The sequence below is a fragment of the Schistocerca piceifrons genome, chromosome 9, assembly GCF_021461385.2.
Source record: "Schistocerca piceifrons isolate TAMUIC-IGC-003096 chromosome 9, iqSchPice1.1, whole genome shotgun sequence".
NCBI lineage: Eukaryota > Metazoa > Arthropoda > Insecta > Orthoptera > Acrididae > Schistocerca > Schistocerca piceifrons.
In genome coordinates, this window is record NC_060146.1 from 156713609 (window position 1) to 156731745 (window position 18137).

At 44.3% G+C, this 18137-nt stretch overlaps 2 non-coding genes across 2 annotated transcripts; one reads left to right on the top strand and one right to left on the bottom strand.

The window, feature by feature from the left end:
- Positions 1 to 1254: 1254 nt before the first annotated feature.
- Trnat-cgu lies at positions 1255 to 1329 on the bottom strand. Its single transcript has one exon. It is a non-coding gene; the product is annotated as a tRNA-Thr (tRNA).
- Positions 1330 to 1848: 519 nt separating this feature from the next.
- On the top strand, positions 1849 to 1923 carry Trnat-ugu. Its single transcript has one exon. It is a non-coding gene; the product is annotated as a tRNA-Thr (tRNA).
- Positions 1924 to 18137: the final 16214 nt, after the last annotated feature.

Sequence of the window (18137 nt, forward strand, 5' to 3'; positions counted from 1 at the left end):
GGCACTCAGTGTTATTGGATTCTTTGTCTAACTTCCACTCTTCGAAATTATCTCAAAAAATCTATCTGGCATTGATTTTGTTACGGTTTGTAGTTATTGCAGTGAAATAGTCTTTTTTGGAATGCCAGTCTTGCAAGACGCTTGTCGCATTGCTTTTTGTGGAACGCAGGCAAAACACGATCTAACCTGTGCGATATAATGATCAACACAGGGATGAACTGTTGACTTATCATGTCACAGTGAGCCTGTCTCGACAAAGTTCTTATGTAAGAGCAAATTGTAGGTCTGCTTGGAGATTCTTTAGAGTACTTATTGCCAAATTTTATTCCAAACAGTTGTTGCAGAGTTGATTTCATGAAATCAAAACAAACAGCAAGCACACTCCACACCAGTGAAAGCAGCCATTTTAACTGTGCACTACTATGGCGCTCCTGGTGGCAGAATGGGGTACTGATGCAATATGTGAATCAAACAAAGTGCCACATCTACCAATTCTGTAAGTTATCTCAATAGATTTCTGTATGTCCAAAGTTGTAAAGTCCTTTTTGACTCACCCTGTATTTTATATTTTGTAATATTATGGGGCTATTACTTCATCTGCTTCAGATGTGGAGGACCTAAATAAAGAAAGGAGGCAGGTTAGAGTAGAATGAGGGGTCGGTGAAAGAGGCAGCTGAAGCAGTGGTGGAAAGGACATCAATATGAGAAGCCACTAAAAATTCTAGAGAGCCATTTATGGGTTTGAACAAACTTCATCAAAAGGAAAATCATTACAGTATAGGAATGATTAGCCTTTTATCAAAAAATATGCATGTGGCAGCCCTGCTGGTACCCAAATTTATTTTCTAGAGATCTGGAAATCTATCATGCCAAGACGCTAGGTATTTGGAAAAAAGAGGGTCTGGACTCACAGATAAAGGTATGCATATTGCAGCCTTGAAGTTCCTTGTCCAGCAAAACATCAGACATCCCTGGAGAGGCATAGCTGAAAAAGCAAGACCATTCCTGCTAAGTAGCTTGTCTGTTAAACAGTACTGTAAAATGAGGTGAATCCGATCAAAAACGGCAGTTCCTTTTTTTTAATTTAGTCCTTTTACTCTTGTGATATCGGAACATTAATTCAGTATCTTAATTCCACAACCTTGATATATTCGTACATTACGTTATTTTTAGTTTATAATTGCAATTATTAAATAGACACCCTAGCTGCAAGCAGGCGTTGATACACTTCATTGGGGACATGTTGAAAATGTGTGCCCCGACCGGGACTCGAGCCCGGGATCTCCTGCTTACGTGGCAGACGCTCTATCCATCTGAGCCACCGCGGGCACAGAGGACAGTGCGTCTGCAGGGACTTATCCCTTGCACGCTCCCGGTGAGATCCACATTCCCAACATGTCCACAACACTATATTCGTAGTGCGCCTAATAGATGTTTGCCCATCATATTCATTACTCGTGGCAGATTAATCTACCAAGTCCCGTACGAGTTCGGGCATAGCGTGTGCGTTCGCACAAGAAGGTCAAATGCCGGGAACCCATATTTTAAACTGTATATGACGGTAGTATCTGTTCCCGAAAGAACAGTTACCGTGGATGACCATGCAGCTTTGCTAGAAATGAAATGATAATTAAATAGACACCCTAGCTGCAAGCAGGCGTTGATACACTTCATTGGGGACATGTTGAAAATGTGTGCCCCGACCGGGACTCGAGCCCGGGATCTCCTGCTTACGTGGCAGACGCTCTATTAGGCGCACTACGAATGTAGTGTTGTGGACATGTTGGGAATGTGGATCTCACGGGGAGCGTGCAAGGGATAAGTCCCTGCAAACGCACTATCCTCTGTGCCCGCGGTGGCTCAGATGGATAGAGCGTCTGCCATGTAAGCAGGAGATCCCGGGCTCGAGTCCCGGTCGGGGCACACATTTTCAACATGTCCCCAATGAAGTGTATCAACGCCTGCTTGCTGCTAGGGTGTCTATTTAATTATCATTTCATTTCTAGCAAAGCTGCATGGTCATCCACGGTAGCTGTTCTTTCGGGAACAGATACTACCGTCATATATAGTTTAAAATATGGGTTCCCGGCCTTTGACCTTCTTGTGCGAACGCACACGCTATGCCCGAACTCGTACGGGACTTGGTAGATTAATCTGCCACGAGTGATGAATATGATGGGCAAACATCTATTAGGCGCACTACGAATATAGTGTTGTGGACATGTTGGGAATGTGGATCTCACGGGGAGCGTGCAAGGGATAAGTCCCTGCAGACGCACTATCCTCGGTGCCCGCGGTGGCTCAGATGGATAGAGCGTCTGCCATGTAAGCAGGAGATCCCTGACTCAAGTCCCGGTCGGGGCACACATTTTCAACATGTCCCCAATGAAGTGTATCAACGCCTGCTTGCAGTTAGGGTGTCTATTTAATTATCATTTCATTTCTAGCAAAGCTGCATGGTCATCCACGGTAACTGTTCTTTCGGGAACAGATACTACCGTCATATATAGTAGCAATTATTATTTTAAGTTAACTGTTGATCGGTTTCACCTCCTCTGTTGGGGAAAATACGATCACCATTGTATGCTGCATGCAGGAACGGAATCAGACTTCCAGTGGAGTGAATTCGATCACTATTTTTATTTTTTTAAAATGTTTTGCTATATTTGCAACAAAATTTTACGATTTCTTGACTAAACACATTTTCACAAACACATTAAACTTGAGATTTTTGCTGTAAAAACATTTGCATTCACGAAAATTGACAAACAAATATTAATTTTTAATTATTGTACATCAAAATCAATGTGAAAAGTATTTACTCAATGACATAATAATCTATCCCTTAAAAAATAAATTGATTTCGGCTTCTATGTTCTGGAACAACTTTTCTTATAGATTGGGCTCTTTCTACCTCAGTTGCATTGTCACTTTCTGGAAAGACAAAAATAAACATTGACAACTTTCTTTCTCAGAAATATCATTTCATAGGTGTCATTAGAGATGCTTTCAATTTTACCAATAAAAAACTTGAACCTTTTTTGTAGGAAATTTTACTATGGTGAAATCATTTACTTTAAATTCATGCCAATCTTTATCCTTCTCCTTTCCATTTCTTCATTTTCATTTGACTTGTTCTGATCTAGATGACTGTTAGATGTTCCGGATAGGAACTCCCTACTTGCAGACCCGTCACTATCTGTTTTCATGTAAGTCGCTGATAATTCCTTTTCCTGGCGTTAATGAAAAACGCTTTCCTTGGCGCGGCTTTCCTTCTACATTTCAAAGGCTGCTGCCCAAGAAACTTCTGAAGAGCTGGTCCCATGTGCATTGTTATCGGTTGCTTCTTGAGCCCAAATATTACATTTGATTTGGATGTGATAGCTATATTTTCAAAGGTTCTCTTCAATAAGATAGTAAATTCGGATTTTGGAACCATTCCACTATTCTTGCATTTCCAGTCATCTAGCACATTTCTCCAAGGAAGTTTTAAAGGTCTAAAAAAGGCCACATCAAGCGGCTGACGCAAATTAGTAGAATTAGGTGATAGAAGCACAAATTTAATGTCCTGTTCCTGGCACAGTTTAATCACATTATATAACAAATGACTCGAGAGTGTCACCTATAATCACTTTAGGCCCCTCCTAATTGCCGGGCATAAAGCAAGACGATTTCAACAAACCATGATTCAAAAATTGTTAGGTCAAACCAACCACTTTGATTCGTATTATAACCTGCACCAGTTATGCCCCCTTCAGTTCAATGGTCATAGAGGTGTTTTTCCCTATGAACTGTGTATGGTGGGAAGACTGTGCTGTTGGCAGCTGCTATCATCACACTGATACTTGACTTAGAACTACCCACTATCCTTTCAGGATGTCTTGTGTCTCGCTTCACTATTACTTTCACTTGTCTAGGATCGTCATAAAACTTTAACTCGTCATAGTTTATAATGTTGGAGGGAGGGACACCACTCAAGGTCACTTCAAGGTTTTTAAAATAATCAGTCACTTTTTCTTGGGTAACTACTGCCTTTTCCCTCTTCACACTTTCACTTACTCTATCCGTTAGTTCTTTATTCCTTTCCAGAAAATATTTTACCCATTTGTGCAAAGGTCAATTGTCACGAAATCTTTTCTCAATTATCCCTGCTCGATTATGCCTGTACAATGTCCCTAACATCATTATTCCTCGAAGCAAATCCCCATTTCGCACAGCACAATAATCCTTCAACCAGACTTTTTTCCTCACTATTGGTTAACGGTAGTTGGCCGCCTATTTTGTAATTGTACCCTTCCTTGAGTTTGTCCTAAAATGTGGTATAGGGAACTGCGTATTGCTCTGAAGCCTTCGGGATGCTTAATTTCGCTTTTTTGACAGCATTTAGAAGAAATTCTGGTTCGTAGTTAGATTTCCATGTCGGTCCCAGAACCTTTTGGTAAACTCGCATGATCGGATTCACCCTACGAAAACGCAATTTTTTATTAGGCCTGAATAGTGACTAAGTAGTATTAGCAATGAACAAAAAACGAAACTGTGTCGCTTAAGACGTTCATATGCAAGCAATAATATTGCAGATTATCATATACACTTTGGAAGTAACAGGCGCCAACAGAAGTTTTTGCACTGTTGTGTTGACTACTGAGTGTAGCATAAGAATCACACACCTGCAGACAATCCGATTTGCTGGTTGCGTGCACTCCAACGCGCCATTGTTGTTGATAGGTTAGTCAAGAATTCATGACAATGGTCAGCTGCAATGCAATTGTTAAAATATTACGCTCAGTTATCCAAACGTGGAAAAACCGCTAAATGATCGGATTGAGACCACCTGATAGGGTTCACCTCATTTTACGGTACTCGGAACTTCTAAATGAGCTCCTTACAAATCTCTCTCCATGACAAACCCTATATACACTACTGGCCATTAATATTGCTACACCAACAAGAAATGCAGATGATAAACGGGTATTCATTGGACAAATATATTGTACTAGAACTGACATGTGATAACATTTTCACGCAATTTGGGTGCATAGATCCTGAGAAATCAGTACCCAGAACAGCCACCTCTGGCCGTAATAACGGCCTTGATACGCCTGGGCATTGAGTCAAACAGAGCTTGGATGGCGTGTACTAGTGCAGCTGCCCATGCAGCTTCAACACGATACCTCAGTTCATCAAGAGTAGTGACTGGCGTATTGTGACGAGCCAGTTGCTCGGCTACTATTGACCACACGTTTTCAATTGGTGAGAGATCTGCAGAATGTGCTGGCCAGGGTGGCAGTCGAACATTTTCGGTACCCAGAAAGGCCCGTACAAGACCTGCAACATGCGGTCGTGCATTATCCTGCTGAAATGTAGGGTTTCGCAGGGATCGAATGAAGGCTAGAGCTACAGATCGTAACACATCTGAAATGTAACGTCTACTGTTCAAAGTGCCGTCAATGCGAACAAGAGGTGACCGAGACGTGTAACCAGTGGCACCCCACACAATCACGCCGGGTGATACGCCAGTATGGCGATGACGAATACACGCTTCCAATTTGCGTTCACCACAATGTCGCCAGACACGGATGCGACTATCATGATGCTGTAAACAGAACCTGGATTCTTCCGAAAAAATGACGTTTTGCCATTCGTGCACCCAGGTTCATCGTTGAGTACACCATCGTAGGCGCTCCTGTCTGTGATGCAGCATTAGGGGTAACCCCAGCCATGGTCTCCAAGCTGGTAGTCCATGCTTCTGCAAACGTCGTCGAACTGTTCGTGCAGATGGTTGTTGTCTTGCAAACGTCCCCATCTGTTGACTCAGGGATCGTGACTTGGCTGCACGATCCATTACAGCCATGCGGATAAGATGCCAGTCATCTCGACTGCTAGTGATACGAGGCCGTTGGGATCCATCACGGCGTTCCGTATTACCCCCCTGAACCCACCGATTCCATATTCTGCCAACAGTCATTGGATCTCGACCAACGCGAACAGCAGTGTCGCGATACGATAAATCGCAATCGCGCTAGGCTACAATCCGACCTTTATCAAGGTTGGAAACGTGATGGTACGCATTTCTCCTCCTTACATGAGGCATCACAACAACGTTTCACCAGGCAACGCCGGTCAACTGCTGTTTGTGTATGAGAAATCGGTTGGAAACTTCCCTCATGTCAGCACGTTGTAGGTGTCCCACCGGCGCCAACCTTGTGTGAATGCTCTGAAAAGCTAATCATTTGCATATCACAGCATCTTCTTCCTGTCGGTTAATTTTCGCGTCTATAGCAAGGCATCTTCGTGGTGTAGCGATTTTAATGGCCAGTAGTGTCTCTGTGAGGTTGTTTGTAACGGAGAGTGAGATTTATAAGAAGGACCTCTTTTTTTCCTTTCTCTGCAGTGACTTTCGGAGGTCTGTAATTGGCTGGTAACTATTTTTCGCCGATGTGAAACAGGATTGGGGGTTGCCACCCAACAGCAGACCTTCAGAAGTCACTGTAGAGAAGTCTTTCTGTGACCAGCGCTGAAACAGCTGGGAACGTTACGGCTATCACCTGTTGCAATGCAGCAGGTTCATATCTACCGCCGCTTGTTGTCCTGAAGGGCCAAAGACACAAGTTGGAGCCAATCGTTAACTTGCCCAATAGAGCTATTTCATGTACGAGTGAAAGTGGATGGGTAAACAAGGAATTTCTGAAATGGCTCAGACTTTTTCAAGAAAATAGAGTGCTGGAGGAACTACTTCTTATTTAGGATGGGCGTCAGTCAGATTCTTCACTTGCAGCGTTGTAATTTTTCTGGGATAATGAGATCAACATGTTCTGTTTACCGTCACAAACAGTCCATGTGCTAAAACCTTTGGACACGTGTTTCTTAGCTCCTCTAGATTCAATGCTTTCGTATGGCAACAAAATGACACCAAAGAAATCGCTACACCATTGGACAATGTTAACTTCATCGGCACTTCCTGCGAAATACGGATGCCAGCTGGGTCGGTCCGCTTAGCAGTATGTGGGTTTTCCACTACGGTGACGTACCTGTTTAACCCAAATGCGATTTAGGCCTGGAAATTTCCACGGAAACAACCATAGAAAATGGATCAAGAAACCGTAGTCCGCTAACAGCTACCCAAGAAGTCTCCATTCAGAATGTCCTTCCTTGTCCGCTGAAATAACCTGAAAGAAAAACCTCCAGATCTGTACCAAACGCTCGTCACACAGCACCTCCAAAAAACATTGCTGTAGTGAGGGCAAAGATGGAGCTGCTAATTCATAAAGAAGAATAAACAAACCTTCTGTACGTAATGATGGTTCAAAACATAGTACAGATACCAGAAAGAGAGCCGTGTAGTCCTAACCAAGAAGACAGCTATCAAAATTAAAAGAAAAGACCAACTCCGATTCAGATTGCACTTTCGACGTTGTTGTGAGCCTAAAAAATTTTTAAGAACAGGCGATGAAATGGGAATGCGGATTTTGCGAGGGACTTCAACATTTTTTTTTTAAATGTTAAGGATAATAAGTTGCCGTCTCTTCATCTAAGAATAGATTATAAATGCAGGTAGCCGCTAACTTTGGGTAATGTCTTGTCTGTATAGACGTGTATCTGTTGCCTTTAAGATCCCTTCACCTTTTCACACATAAATCTATACAGTAAAGTAAGGGCCCCCCCATTTCTTGGCTGATCCGTGATAAGACAGGCGAAAAGTTAGACTAATGGAGGATTATTAGTATTATCTCTATTTTCATTCGCTCTCTCTCTTTCTCTCCTTCATCTATGTACAGTTTTTAATATAATATTTCATTACGTGAAATCAGCCAATTAGGATCTTTGGTGGAGTCCTTCGTCTTGGTAATCAGCGGCTGGCTTGCTGTAAGAGATCTTTACATTTATTATTACTGTTAAACACTGCATTCAGTCGGGAGAATCAATCGTGTGGACAATTTGTTCCTTTTACGAAAGATTGCGAATTCCAGATGTGTACGAAGCCTTTTTGGACGATTTAACACAGACTCAGTGATTGCAGGCTCTCTTCGACACAGCTGAAACTTCCCCACTAAATACAGGGCCAACGTGATTATCAAATGATTCAGAAAAAACTCATTCGTTCATTCACTCCCGAACAAAAAAGTCACAAACCTTATTTATGAAGGAAATTGTGTATTAAAACCATCTCCATTACATATCCAGATCTCCGGTGATTCCACGCCTTAATTATTTTCCTTTTACAGTCTCTTTCTCTTCAAACAAATCGCTAGCGGCACAAATGTTAATTGGCTCGCTTTAGCAAGAAGAAAAACAGAATATGTATCTCTCAGAAACACGTCAATCCCTCAATAGATACTCCAGAAGATGTTCTAGTTACCTTTCTCACAACCAAGGAGAATGCATATATGCATCTCTGTTATTTCAAAGAATAAACGCACTAGAAAATACTTTGGCGTCGTCGAGCTGTCGCCGCATATGTTACGAGAAAATCAGATCAGATACTTTTCCAAAGTGAATGAATGTGGATGATTTGATTGACAATGATTAATTGGTGCGTGGTAAAGGATATTTTCTGTGGGGACATTACAGGACAATGGTCAAACCTTTCAGTTCAAGATAAAAAAAAAGGAGTAGTTACAGTGCCCAAAAGTGTACCACCTGGTATTATGGATATTGCACCGGTGCGAGAGGTCGCAATCAAATTTCTCTGTAGACAATGTAGACGATTTATACGAGAAAAGGTACATTTAACGAAGATTAATTTCTATTAACGTGAAATTATTACTGTACCATTACGGCTAATCCGTATTAAATAGAGATAAGCATTACTATCAGCTAAACATCCACGAAATTTAATGGTATATCTGTCCATTATTAAACTTGTCCAAACAGTTGTGACCACTATCTAAATAGCCCCACTCTAAGGCATTTTTGTCAAATCGAGACAGTAAATCGAATACGGTAACAGCGCAACATAAATGTCTGACGATCCAGTACAACCCTCTTTCACAGGTAGGATAGGTGTACTCATAGAAGTGTTACTACATGCCTAAAAGGAAAATTCAATTAACAATTTCCCGAAAAAATATTACGTAAGTTCGCCTGCCTCTGTGATCGTGTGGTTCTAGGCGTTTCAGCCCGGAACCGCGCTGCTGCTACAGTCGCAGGTTCGAATCCTGCCTCGGGCATGGATGTGTGTGATGTCCTTAGGTTAGTTAGGTTTAAGTATTTCTAAGTCTAGGGGACTGATGACCTCAGATGTTAAGTCCCATAGTGCTTAGAGCCATTTGAACTATATTACGTAAGTTCAAATTATTCTTATAGCCCTACTGTAACCTAAACACCAAATCACAAAAAAATGCAGCTCGTTGGGTTTGAAGTGGCAACCCGCAGCATGCCAGTATCGACAGTAACGACTATGCCACTCCGCGTTTAGCACAGCTTGCGGCTATATATTTCTAAAAAAAAGAAAAAGAAAAAATTCATCAAATGTGCGTGAAATCTTATGGGACTTAACTGCCAAGGTCATCAGTCCCTAAGCTTACACACTACTTAACCTAAATTATCCTAAGGACAAACACACACACGCGTGCCCGAGGGAGGACACGAACCTCTGCCGGGACCAGCCGCACAGTCCATGACTGCAGCGCCTGAGACCGCTCGGCTAATCCCGCGCGGCTGTATATTTCTAAATGAGTGGAATGTAAAGTGCGGGAAAAATTATTTACGTCACTAGAGTACAATAGAAAGAAGCAAGTAGGATGTAAGAATCAGCAATGGAAAAGAGAACATTACCCCGTGAAAAGATTAGTATAACCAAACATGGACTTTACCTTGAGGCAGAAATTTCTCAGAATGTACATCTGGAACACGGCATTGTGTGTAAGTGAATTACGGGCTGTGTGAAAACCAGAATAGTAGAAAATGAAGGATTTGGGATCAAATGTTACTGAAGAATGCTAAAAATGCAGTGTATAAATAAGATACGAAATCTGGAGGTCCTTCATAGAATCTTAAAGGAAACGAACGTGTGGAGAAGGCGGACTAGAAAAATGGTCAGGATGCTACAACCATTTGTTACGACATCACAGGGTAACTTCCTTGTAAACAGAGGAAGTTGCTGAGGGTAGAGACGGTAGGAGGAGACAGAGGTTGGAATATGCACGATTAATAGTTGAAGGCGTTGGGTACAAGTGCTACTCCTATACAAAGAGGTTGGCATCGGGGAACAAATCGTTGAGGGGCATGTCAGACCAGGCAGAAAACTGATGACCTCAAAAATTAATACTCGGTACTGAAAAAACAGGCAACTGATGACCTCAAAAAATTAATATATCTTACTGAAAAAGTAAGAAACTGATAAAAGAACTTGTTGGGGGCAGCAAGGGAATAGTACTTTGGGAAATTTCTAACTAATTTATTTCGATGACAGTTGGTTACGAAAATAATTCAGCCATAAAAACAATTAGCTGTAAATATCCCACAGGAAAATTGCTTCCGCATAAACGTTTTAAGAGTGTTTTATAAAGCACTGACTGTACTTTTCGTGAATCTCTGAATGCGGAATACTGTCGTATATTCACCAATGTCAAGTGAGTACAGGATGTAAAAGAATAATCGACACAAAGTTGCACCGTATTGTTTCTTGTTTTGCACGTGGCTCAGGTTTTTCCCAACGTTCAGACATACATACACGAAGAGCTGGCCGCGGAGATAAGAGACATCTGACGCACTTCATTTGTTGATAAGAAACTTCGATAGAGAACTGATGCGAACCGAATGGAGGAGTCAAGAGACATCATCATGTAAGGTTGGGCAACAGTGGAAAAAAACGGTTCAAATGGCTCTAAGCACTACGGGACTTAAAATCTGAGGTCATCAGTCCCCTAGACTTAGAACTACTTAAACCTTACTAACCTAAGGACATCATACACATCCATGCCCGAGGCAGGATTCGAACCTGCGACCGTAGCAGCAGCGCGGTTCCCGACTGAAGCACCTAGTACGGCTCGGCCACAGCGGCCGGCAACAGTGGAAAACGATGAAACAGGATGATTTATAAAATAAAAGAAATAAATTTAAACTAGAAAAACTACATCTATGTCCACATCTAGATACGCACTAGGCAATTCACAGCATGGTGCATGGCGGAAAGTACCTTTTACCACTATTAGTCATTTCCTTTCCTGTTCCACTCTCGAATATTCGAAGAGAGAGGGAAAAACTAGTGTCTCTATGTCTGTGAACGAGTCCTGGTTTCTCTTATCTTCGTTGTTCTTAAGCGAAGTGTACGTTAGCAACACTTCTCTAAATCTTCTTCTAAAAGAACGTCGCCCTGTCTCCAGGGATTCCCACTTGCGTTTCTGAAGCACCTCCCTAATACTTACGTGTTGTTCGAACCTACTGGTAACAAATCTAGTAGCACGCCTCTGAACTGCTTCGATATCTTGCTTTAATCCGACCAGGCGGGGATCCCACGCACTCGAGCAGTGCTCAAGAACACGAGTAGGTCGCACCAGCGTCCTACATGCGGTCTTCTTTACAAGTGAACCAATATTTCCCAAAATTCTCTCAGTTAAACCACAGTCGACCTTTCACCTTGCCTCCCACAATACCACAGTGGCATGAAAAGCGTTTCTGAAGAAGAGAAATTTGTTAACATATGGTACAGATTTAAATGTTAGGAAGTCCTTACTGAATGTATTTGTATGGAATGTAGCCATGTATGGAAGTGAAACATGGACGATATACAGTTTAGACAAGATGAGAATAGGAGCTTTCGAAATGTGGTGCTACAGAAGAATGCTGAATTCCGTAGGCACGCAGTTTCACTACAAACCGCTGTGTGGTACAGTGTCAAAAGCCTTCCATAAGTCCAGAAATACGGAATCAATTTGTAAACACTTGTCGTTAGCACTAAAAACTTCATGCGAATAAAGAGAAAGTTGTGTTTCACAAGAACGATGTTTTCCAAATCCGTGTTGGTTGTGCGTCAGTAGACCGTTTCCTTCGTGGTAATTCATAATGTTCGAACACAATATATGTTCCAGAATCCTGCTCCATACCGACGTTAATGATATGGGCCTGTAATTTAGTGTATTACTTAGCCTGTTTGCCTTTGATTCGTGGTTTGCAGGAAATGAAATGGGCAAGCCGAGTTTCGCACGAGCGATGGTTCTTGCTGATTTGTGGATAGAAGCGTTTCACGAACTTCCAGCACGCTACAGTAGCTTGGTTCAGCAACTTCTGTTAACCAGTAGAACGAAAAACTAGTCCAAATGGAAATTTTTACTTGTTATTCATTCGATGACTAGTTTCGGGCCGAGACCCATTTTCAGATTATCAAAACAGTTAAAAATGACATTTGCGAAGATGTCAAAATTGTGCAATGAACATTTACAGTGCATACAGACATTTTCGGAAATGCCGTTTTCGACTATGTTGTGATAATTTGAAGTTGGATCTAGGCCCGAAACTAATCATCGAATGAATAAAAAATAAAAATTTGCAACTTGCACTGGACTTTCGTTCTACTGAGAAGCTTTTCAGTCTCAAGAAATTTATTACATTCGAAGTGAGAATACTTTCAAGAATTCTTCAATAAACTGATGTTTAAGATACTGGTCTGTAATACTACGGAGCCATTCTTTTACTTTTCGTATATACAGGAGTCGCATGCGGCTTTTCTTCCGAGTAGGTTGGGACCTTGCGCTGAGCGAAAGATTCGGAATAAATGCAAGCTAGGTAAGGGGCCAGTGCCATAGAGTACTCTTTGAAAAAAAAATTCAATACGGGTCTGGCGATGTATTTGCTGTTAGCTCCTGCGGTTGCTTCTCTACGCAGGGAATGCCTGTTACTAAGTCCGCAGTACGGGAGTCTGTGTGATGTCTTTTCGATACTTCGTACAATGGTCTCTCACAGAGTGTGAGTGTTTGTATTGAGCACCTGCACTCTGTCGAAATAAGAAACGAAGCAGAGGGCCTAATTATTTCCATTGAAGTACATTTTAGGGTCTGGAGACAACGGTGATTTCTGTAATTCTTGAAATAACTTTTTGTCTCCTGGCGAAATCACAGTCTTACGTTTAAATTAAGGGGTTTGACCCCCTCCAAGGGTGGTCTTGAAATCAAAAATTTAAATTTTGTACCGCTATATGTCTTTAACGCTGTTGTTCTCGTTGAGGTCTCCATCCCGAGCACTGCTTTCACGCCACTCTGTTCCTCAGTGTATGCATGCAAGCACCTTCTTCTCTGCATAGCAGCGGAAACCTACACTCCTGGAAATTGAAATAAGACACCGTGAATTCATTGTCCCAGGAAGGGGAAACTTTATTGACACATTCCTGGGGTCAGATACATCACATGATCACACTGACAGAACCACAGGCACATAGACACAGGCAACAGAGCATGCACAATGTCGGCACTAGTACAGTGTATATCCACCTTTCGCAGCAATGCCGGCAGCTATTCTCCCATGGAGACGATCGTAGAGATGCTGGATGTAGTCCTGTGGAACGGCTTGCCATGCCATTTCCACCTGGCGCCTCAGTTGGACCAGCGTTCGTGCTGGACTTGCAGACCGCGTGAGACGACGCTTCATCCAGTCCCAAACATGCTCAATGGGGGACAGATCCGGAGATCTTGCTGGCCAGGGTAGTTGACTTACACCTTCTAGAGCACGTTGGGTGGCACGGGATACATGCGGACGTGCATTGTCCTGTTGGAACAGCAAGTTCCCTTGCCGGTCTAGGAATGGTAGAGCGATGGGTTCGATGACGGTTTGGATGTACCGTGCACTATTCAGTGTCCCCTCGACGATCACCAGTGGTGTACGGCCAGTGTAGGAGATCGCTCCCCACACCATGATGCCGGGTGTTGGCCCTGTGTGCCTCGGTCGTATGCAGTCCTGACTGTGGCGCTCACCTGCACGGCGCCAAACACGCATACGACCATCATTGGCACCAAGGCAGAAGCGACTCTCATCGCTGAAGACGACACGTCTCCATTCGTCCCTCCATTCACGCCTGTCGCGACACCACTGGAGGCGGGCTGCACGATGTTGGGGCGTGAGCGGAAGACGGCCTAACGGTGTGCGGGACCGTAGCCCAGCTTCATGGAGACGGTTGCGAATGGTCCTCGCCGATACCCCAGGAGCAACAGTGTCCCTAATTTGCTGGGAAATGGCGGTGCGGTCCCCTACGGCACTGCGTAGGATCCTACGGTCTTGGCGTGCATCCGTGCGTCGCTGCGGTCCGGTCCCAGGTCGACGGGCACGTGCACCTTCCGCCGACCACTGGCGACAACATCGATGTACTGTGGAGACCTCACGCCCCACGTGTTGAGCAATTCGGCGGTACGTCCACCCGGCCTCCCGCATGCCCACTATACGCCGTCGCTCAAAGTCCGTCAACTGCACATACGGTTCACGTCACGCTGTCGCGGCATGCTACCAGTGTTAAAGACTGCGATGGAGCTCCGTATGCCACGGCAAACTGGCTGACACTGACGGCGGCGGTGCACAAATGCTGCGCAGCTAGCGCCATTCGACGGCCAACACCGCGGTTCCTGGTGTGTCCGCTGTGCCGTGCGTGTGATCATTGCTTGTACAGCCCTCTCGCAGTGTCCGGAGCAAGTATGGTGGGTCTGACACACCGGTGTCAATGTGTTCTTTTTTCCATTTCCAGGAGTGTATATCGACATTCCGCCGGCACCTTCTCCCAAAAAAAATTTGAATAACGATTGTAACCCGAGATCTGACTTCAAGTTTTTGTAGTTTATCTCGTGTCGGTCATCGCTATTATCGACCTGAAAGGAAAAAAAATGGTTCAAATGGCTCTGAGCACTATGGGACTTAACTTCTGAGGTCATCAGTCCCATAGAACTTAGAACTACTTAAACCTAACTAACCTAAGGACATCACCCACATCCATGCCCGAGGCAGGATTCGAACCTGCGACCGTAGCGGTCACGCGGTTCCAAACAGAAGCGCTTAGAACCGCACGGCCACACCGGCCGGCGACCTGAAAGGAAAACCCGTTGGAAATATTAATTTTACAGTATAGGAACATAACTGGGACCTTATAACACTCATCTATCATACAAGGGGACCACCTAGAAATGGGATTTTTGTAATGTTTTGTATTTACTGTACGTGAAGTTCAGAACTCAAATACACTAGCAGAAAAAAATAGTGCACCCTTTATAGGTTTCCGTTCACTCAACGTTTATTGTTGCAACAGTGCATACGGAATACATTTATTTATTTAATCTTATCATAAACACACACTGTAGCTTACAAGCTATACAAAATGTTCCAAAACATGGTACTATAAGCATTACAATTGCAATTAAATGCGGCGTGACCAGTATGCAGCAACTTCGCATACTTCCTTGGTGGCATCGTTGACATTCTGCGACGAGCATGACGTTGGGTATAGGCTGCATAGAAGAAGATGACTAGTCATTGTCTGTTCTTCACCACATTCACATGCTGTGGAGTTGGATACAAATCCCCACTTTATCAAGTTGGTCTTCGCTCATACAACTCCAGAACGCTACCTGTTGAGGGTCTTCCATATTGACAAGCTTTCTTCGCGACTTGATGGGAGGCTTTCGGTCGGGATCATCCATCCTGCAAGATGGATGGATCTGGAACACCATGAATTGACTCTGGAGTTCGAAGGTGATTCAGTGAGAATTTCAGTTAAATGGAGAAAGCTTTTCCTTGAGCCTTGGTACTGTTGGCTGATACCCATGTAATGCGTTGGTCTTCAGAATCAATGCCTTAGACTTTTCCAGTCTGGATGCACATTCACGGCGGATATCTGGAGGTGGGATGCCCGATAGGAAATAAATCAATACTTTCAACAGTTCAATAGCAGAAGCGTTTCTGAGCTACCTGGTATGAAACCATGCCGAAACACCTATATGGTAAATTTTGGAAAATCTTTGGTAAGTTCCTATGGGACCAAACTGCTGAGGTCATCGGTCCCTAGGCTTACACACTACTTGATCTAACTTAAACTAACTTCCGCCAAGAACAACACACACTCTCATACCCGAGGAAGATTTGGAATCTCCAATGGGGAAATCCGCGCGAACAGTGACAAGGAACACCTATATTATTACGTGGTGTAGCCTCCGCGGGCAGCAATGCAGGCGCTGACTCTGGCATCCAGGCGGTCTCGTACAGACGGTGAATACTGTCCTGGAATGCGTTACTGCATGTCTGCTCGACCTGTTGACGTAGTTCTGTAAGAGCTGTTGGCTGACGAGTCGCACAGGTCACTTATCGACCCATAATACCCCAGACGTATTCCACTGGAGGTCCTGCTGGCTAGGGAAGTTGCAGCACGTCTTGTAGAGCACGTTGAGTTCCACGGGTAGTGTGTGGGCGAGCATTATCCTGTTGGAACGATACGTCACCTCCCTGTTGCAAGGACAGAAAAAGGGCGGGTCTAACAACATTCTGCACATAACTGAGGGCTGGTTGGCGTCCGCTACAGAAACAGCAAAGATGAACGAGGGTTGTAGCTTATCGCACCGTAGACCATAAGGCCTAAGGTAGAACCAGTGTGTCTTGGACGAATGCGCTAGCCAGGTCTACGTCGTGCGCGCCGATGACCGTCACTTGCGTCCAGGCAGAGTCTGCTTTCATCGTTCAAGTGCGCGGCGCGCCGTTCCATCTTTCAAGAGATTCTCTGATGGCACCAATCGAGCCGTGCACGTCGATGCTGTGGAGTGAGTGGAAGATGGGCTGGAGGTGTGCGTGCCCGTAGTCTCACTGCTAATAACCAGTTCTGACGTGACGGGGCTCGAAATCCCTCTCATCTGTGTTGTGGTAGCTCTACAATCTGTCACTGGCTGGCTGGAGGTGTGCGTGCCCGTAGTCTCACTGCTAATAACCAGTTCTGACACGACGGGGCTCGAAAGCCCTCTCATCTGTGTTGTGGTAGCTCTACAATCTGTCAGTGGTGCCGATACAATACGACGATCCTGGCGGGCGACTGTGCCGTGTGGACGTCCAGAACCTCGTCTACGGGTGTGAGAATGTGACACCCGCATCGTTGCACATCTCATGCAATGCGCCCAACTTGTGTGGCAATTCTCCTAAAGGACCATCCTGCTACTCGGAAAGCCACAATTTGACACCCTTTCCAAATCGCTCAGTTGGCTGCTGGAAGCACGAGTGCATCTCCGTCGAGTGATTGCCTGCTTGTTGCTGTGCCACTACGGTATCTCTTAAGCGGACAAGTTGTAAACATTATCAGTATATCTACCATCCTCCAAGTGGTTAATGCCGTCATCAGCTCAAAACCGACGTCGTCTTTCCAGGTGCGCTTTTTCCCGGCACTATATATACCACCAAAAGCAGTTCGAGGCATCTCTCAAAAAATTCTTGAGGAAATCGAAGTTTTCCGCTTAGCCGCGCGGGATTAGCCGAGCGGTCTCAGGCGCTGCAGTCGTGGACTGTGCGGCTGGTCCCGTCGGAGGTTCGAGTCCTCCCTTGGGCATGGGTGTGTGTGTTTGTCCTTCGGATAATTTGGGTTAAGTAGTGTGTAAGCTTAGGGACTGATTGTGGTGTCACCGCCAGACACCACACTTGCTAGGTGGTAGCCTTTAAATCGGCCGCGGTCCGTTAGTATACGTCGGACCCGCGTGTCGCCACTGTCAGTGATTGCAGACCGAGCGCCACCACACGGCAGGTCTAGAGAGACGTCCTAGCACTCGCCCCAGTTGTACAGACGACTTTGCTAGCGATGCTATACTGACAAACTACGCTCTCATTTGCCGAGACGATAGTTAGCATAGCCTTCAGCTACGTCATTTGCTACGACCTAGCAAGGCGCCATTACCAGTTTATATTGAGACTGTTATTAATGTACCGTCAAGAGCGATGTACACCAATTATGGATTAAAGTTTATTCCAGCAGCAACGTACCTTATTGGCTATATTAATTACATTGTCCTGTTCCAGACCTCACGCCAGTTTGCGTGAGCTTAAACGCGTAAATTTCGGTTTCCTCTAGCTACACGGTGTTGGCTCTTCTGCCAACACATCACTGATGACCTTAGCAGTTAAGTCCCATAAGATTTCACACTCGTTTGAACGTTTTAGAACGTTTTCCGATTTTCCTGGCGCCTGTAGTATCGTAA